Raw genomic sequence first — 6,000 nt, forward strand, 5'->3', positions numbered from 1 at the left:
GAGATAAACAGTGAACAAAGTATGTAAATAAAAAGCAGCTTGCCTGAAAAGTTTGTTTTTAATAGAAGATGAGTCTAAATCCAATCCAGGATCCCAGAGTCAGGTCAGGGTTGTCATCCAGTCCAAAGATCAGAAGCTCCAGGTTTTTTACACAAATAGAAGCCACACACAAATATCGTGTAAGAGCTCTAGATCAGGTGTTGTTTCCCAGGCTTACGAAAGACAGCATGCATCAGAAGTGCTTCTTAAATAAGGCTCTGGCTAGCTGTCCCTAATCAAGAGATTTGCTCCCTTGCTTGGCAAGAAGCCTAATAGAACTTTGCTGCTCTGATCCCTTTTCTACTCACTGAGTCTGGGTATGGGAGGATCCTGATGGGAGGATGGATGGGAGGGTATTAATTGGTTTCTGTTAGATCAGTTTCAATTGGAGGAAAGTTTGTGTTGCAAATAAATAAATTTTAAAAACTCAGATCGAGCAGAGCTATAATTATTTCTGGAAAATCAATTGGCCAGGATTCAAAGAAATCCATAGGCAATACATCCTACAACTGGCTATGCTGTAGAAAGATCCATCCCAACTGGCTAAAAGTTTTATGGATATACGTTTCTTAAAGAGCTGCCTTGCCATATTCTTATTTCCATATCCAAATTCATGCTTAATAGCCATATTGCAGTGGTAATAGTGATGAGGAGTGTATATTGTGGTTGCCCCATCACCCTTGTTGCAATTTACATGGTGTTTAATCGGAGGAATATTCTGTGAATATTTATAATACTATTATTAACTGGAATGTGACAGGTCCCCTTATTCTTAATTTATAAGGCTGTTTTATTTGTTTTGCTGATTAGACTGGAAGACTGATAATTTAAGTTGAGATGGATGGTTAGTAATGTTGCTGAGAGGTAAGATATCTCTTCATAGGTGAAATATTCAAGTCAAGGGTGTAGTAACTGTATTATGAAAGATATCTGTATTGGCTCTGCTTTAAAATTGCTCTGATGACATCACCCTCTCTGAATATCCATGATTTCAGTGTTTATATTTTATTTTTTATTTTATTTTAATTCCATTTATATCCCGCCCTTCTCCGAAGACTCAGGGCGGCTTACAAGCTTAGCAGTAGCCTTCATTCTATGTATATGCCTGCTTATTAGGGCTTTCACACACACCCCAAGCGGCATTATTACAAAGTCAGCTTAATTGCCCCCAACAATCTGGGTCCTCATTTTACCTACCTCGGAAGGATGGAAGGCTGAGTCAACCTTGAGCCTGGTGGGATGCGAACCTGCGCTAATTGCAGGCAGCTGGTGTTACTTAAAGAGGCATTAGCCCACTGCTCCACCAAGGCTCTTATATCTGCAGGGGGAAGACTTTGCTGATGACTTTGCCATTTTCTAGTCCATAGACAGTTGAATTTCCTGCAAGAATGTTCTCGGTGATCCTTTTGAACAACATCAACAAGGTGTTCTGTTCCAGCCTACGACCGGCTCTGTTTGTGTGTCAGGGACAACTCCTTTTTCCTTTTAACAATCAATAGCCTGGAAAAAACCCAACCCAAATTTAGTTACAGTTCCAAATAATAAAGTCTTTCAAACAAAAAAGCAGCAGGATATTTTTTTCAACCAAAAATACAGTACATGATTCAAAACATCCAACAAGAGTCAAACAAGAGTCAAACAGATTAACAAGAACAGACCAGGATTGTCTTTGAATGTCTCCAAATGGTTGCCTTCAGCAGCCAGCACCGCCCACACCTTCCCCTTTTATTATCAGTCCCAAGGTGTGGCTTCTCAATGCCTTCTCCTCCTTTCACTGAGTTGCCTCATTGATTTTCTCTGCTCTACTCTGCTGGACTGCCTTCTGCTTCTAGCATCTCTGAACAGATTCAGCTGTGACTCCTCTGAGTCCGACACCTTCTCCTCACACAGCTGAGCCTCATGAGGAACATGACTGGAGGGGCCAGGTTGAGAGTCCTGCAGTGCATCAGAGCCTTCCTCTGACACCAAAGGCTCTCCAAACCCCTCCTCCTCCTCCTCCTCAGATTCTAAGATTTTCTGGTTATGGACCATAATAAAGAAATTGACTCATTGCATTAAGACAGGGAGGTCCCAAGAAGTATTCATGTTAGGCAGTGAGGCTACACAGTGACATATATATATATATATAAAGATTTGTCCCATGTTTGGGGCCTAGCAAGGTAATCTAAATAGTTAACAAGCATTTTATATATATGTTTTTGCAGTCTTATCTCTATCATCTCTATCTCTATCTCTTATTATCTCTTATCCCTCCCTCTCCCTCTATCTCTATCTTTATTTCTGTACATGGTTGTTCAGGGTGGTTTGCCTCAAGTTCATTTCACAGAGCCAAATTCCTGACATGCTAGTTTGCCAGTGCAGTATTCTACCTTAGAAGATGACAGAAATACAATGCTTTTCTTCATAGCCATGCCTGAATGGAAGAATACAATCTTGTAGTGTGAGATTATTAGTTACAGCAGTTATACACTAAATTCTATAATTCCTATTACCGTATATACTTGAGTATAAGCCGACTCGAGTATAAGCCGAGACCCCCAATTTCACCCCCAAAAACTGGAAAAAGTTATTGACTCGAGTATAAGCCGATCCGCCGTTCTGCAAGCCTCTGCCGCCAGCAGAGGCTCGATCCGCCATTTTGCAAGCCTGAATACACAGGAATACCCTGTGTGGCCAAGGCTCGTCGGCAGGTCTCCGTTCCTCCTGCCGACCTTTGGGGAGGTTTGGGCGCCTCCCCAAACCTCCCCAAACCTCGGCAGGTCTCCGTTCCTGTTTGGGGAGGTTTGGGCGCCTCCCCAAACCTCCCCAAACCTCGGCAGGTCTCCGTTCCTCCGCGCAGACCTGCCGACCTTTGGGGAGGTTTGGGCGACTCCCCAAACGTCCCCAAACCTCGGCAGGTCTCCGTTCCTGTTTGGGGAGGTTTGGGCGCCTCCCCAAACCTCCCCAAACCTCGGCAGGTCTCCGTTCCTCCGCGCAGACCTGCCGACGTTTGGGGAGGTTTGGGCGCCTCCCCAAACCTCCCCAAACCTCGGCAGGTCTCCGTTCCTGTTTGGGGAGGTTTGGGCGCCTCCCCAAACCTCCCCAAACCTCGGCAGGTCTCCGTTCCTCCGCGCAGACCTGCCGACCTTTGGGGAGGTTTGGGCGCCTCCCCAAACGTCCCCAAACCTCGGCAGGTCTCCGTTCCTGTTTGGGGAGGTTTGGGCGCCTCCCCAAACCTCCCCAAACCTCGGCAGGTCTCCGTTCCTCCGCGCAGACCTGCCGACCTTTGGGGAGGTTTGGGCGCCTCCCCAAACGTCCCCAAACCTCGGCAGGTCTCCGTTCCTCCGCGCAGACCTGCCGACCTTTGGGGAGGTTTGGGCGCCTCCCCAAACGTCCCCAAACCTCGGCAGGTCTCCGTTCCTGTTTGGGGAGGTTTGGGCGCCTCCCCAAACCTCCCCAAACCTCGGCAGGTCTCCGTTCCTCCTGCCGACCTTTGGGGAGGTTTGGGCGCCTCCCCAAACCTCCCCAAACCTCGGCAGGTCTCCGTTCCTCCTGCCGACCTTTGGGGAGGTTTGGGCGCCTCCCCAAACCTCCCCAAACCTCGGCAGGTCTCCGTTCCTCCTGCCGACCTTTGGGGAGGTTTGGGCGCCTCCCCAAACCTCGGCAGGTCTCCGTTCCTCCGCGCAGACCTGCCGACCTTTGGGGAGGTTTGGGCGCCTCCCCAAACCTCCCCAAACCTCGGCAGGTCTCCGTTCCTGTTTGGGGAGGTTTGGGCGCCTCCCCAAACCTCCCCAAACCTCGGCAGGTCTCCGTTCCTCCGCGCAGACCTGCCGACGTTTGGGGAGGTTTGGGGAGGCGCCCAAACCTCCCCAAAGGTCGGCAGGAAGAACGGAGACCTGCCGAGGTTTGGGGACGTTTGGGGAGGCGCCCAAACCTCCCCAAAGGTCGGCAGGTCTGCGCGGAGGAACGGAGACCTGCCGAGGTTTGGGGAGGTTTGGGGAGGCGCCCAAACCTCCCCAAACAGGAACGGAGACCTGCCGAGGTTTGGGGAGGTTTGGGGAGGCGCCCAAACCTCCCCAAACAGGAACGGAGACCTGCCGAGGTTTGGGGAGGTGCCCAAACCTCCCCAAACGTCGGCAGGTCTGCGCGGAGGAACGGAGACCTGCCGAGGTTTGGGGAGGTTTGGGGAGGCGCCCAAACCTCCCCAAACAGGAACGGAGACCTGCCGAGGTTTGGGGACGTTTGGGGAGGCGCCCAAACCTCCCCAAAGGTCGGCAGGTCTGCGCGGAGGAACGGAGACCTGCCGAGGTTTGGGGAGGTTTGGGGAGGCGCCCAAACCTCCCCAAACAGGAACGGAGACCTGCCGAGGTTTGGGGACGTTTGGGGAGGCGCCCAAACCTCCCCAAAGGTCGGCAGGTCTGCGCGGAGGAACGGAGACCTGCCGAGGTTTGGGGAGGCGCCCAAACCTCCCCAAACAGGAACGGAGACCTGCCGAGGTTTGGGGAGGTTTGGGGAGGCGCCCAAACCTCCCCAAAGGTCGGCAGGAGGAACGGAGACCTGCCGAGGTTTGGGGAGGTTTGGGGAGGCGCCCAAACCTCCCCAAAGGTCGGCAGGAGGAACGGAGACCTGCCGAGGTTTGGGGAGGCGCCCAAACCTCCCCAAACGTCGGCAGGTCTGCGCGGAGGAACGGAGACCTGCCGAGGTTTGGGGAGGCGCCCAAACCTCCCCAAACGTCGGCAAGTCTCCGTTCCTCCGCGCCCTGCCTGCCTGCTTCTTTCCGCTGCGGAAAGAAGCAGGCAGGCAAGGCGCGGAGTTTGGGGAGGTGCGCGCGCACCTCCCCAAACCTCCCCAAACTTCGGCAGGTCTCGGACGGCGGTGGCTTGGGAGAGGTGCGGGCGATCCCGGAAGCACCAAAGCCTCGGCCGCGCACAAGTCCTCGGTAAGTTTTTTTGTTGACTGGAGTATAAGCCGAAGTGGAATTTTTCAGCCCAAAAAGTGGGCTGAAAAATTCGGCTTATACTCAAGTATATACGGTAAATATGTGCCCAATCTTTTTACTGCTGTCCAGTAAAAAGATCTTTCCACTTAGCAATTCAACTGCATTTGTTGTGTCAGGTTCACTCACAGTTGTGATGCATAGTAGTGTTCCACAATTGTTGGATACTGTTCATCAGGGCTTTTTTTCTCATAGAACGCTCAGAATGGCATTCTGGCACCTTTTTTTGCAAAAAAAAGAAGCTTTTGCACAAGCTGTGCTGCTATTGGCTTAAGCCAATTGCAGGCTTTGTTCTTTTATGACTCATGGACTTCAATTCCCAGAATTTCTGAGTCAGCCATGCTATTGGCTTTTGGAAGCCAATAGGAATTGCTGCTGAGCTTGCCAAAATACCCGGCAGGCAAATGTTGCACAGGCAAATTGCAGCGAAGGCAGCACTCCTCACTGCTTCCCACCTACACCATCTCAACTAGGTAAGTAAGATATTATTTGCAAATAGGATATCCAAGTATGACTCAAGGAAATTTTCCCTGTATGAAGGGAGTAGTGGTTTGTTTTACTTTGTTTTACTTTTCAAATTGCTGTAGGGAAGAAATGATGATTAGAAAAAGGTAGGAAGTTATTTTTATTAGGAAGAATTCTAATAAAGGAAGAATTATCCCATGCTAGATCTTTGGGAGCTTAGCACCACCAGCACAGAACATTTGCTTTTCTGAAACTTTATTCAAATTTAATTCCTGATAGGGGCATTTGAAAAAGAATGTTATTTATTACATTTATATGCTGACTATCTCACCAGGATGACTCTGAAGTCAAGGAGAGGGCTTGCAACTTCTGTTTGTAGTTATCCACATTTCTGCATACTGAGATAATCAGCCATTGTACAAATACAGAGCCTATCATGCTTTTATATTTATATGGAACAGATACATTACCTGAAATTTTTGGAATGTGTAAAAAATTTGAACCAGCCCAGAAACTCATTT

Source organism: Vipera berus, assembly GCF_964194415.1.
Source record: "Vipera berus genome assembly, chromosome: 5".
Lineage (NCBI taxonomy): Eukaryota > Metazoa > Chordata > Lepidosauria > Squamata > Viperidae > Vipera > Vipera berus.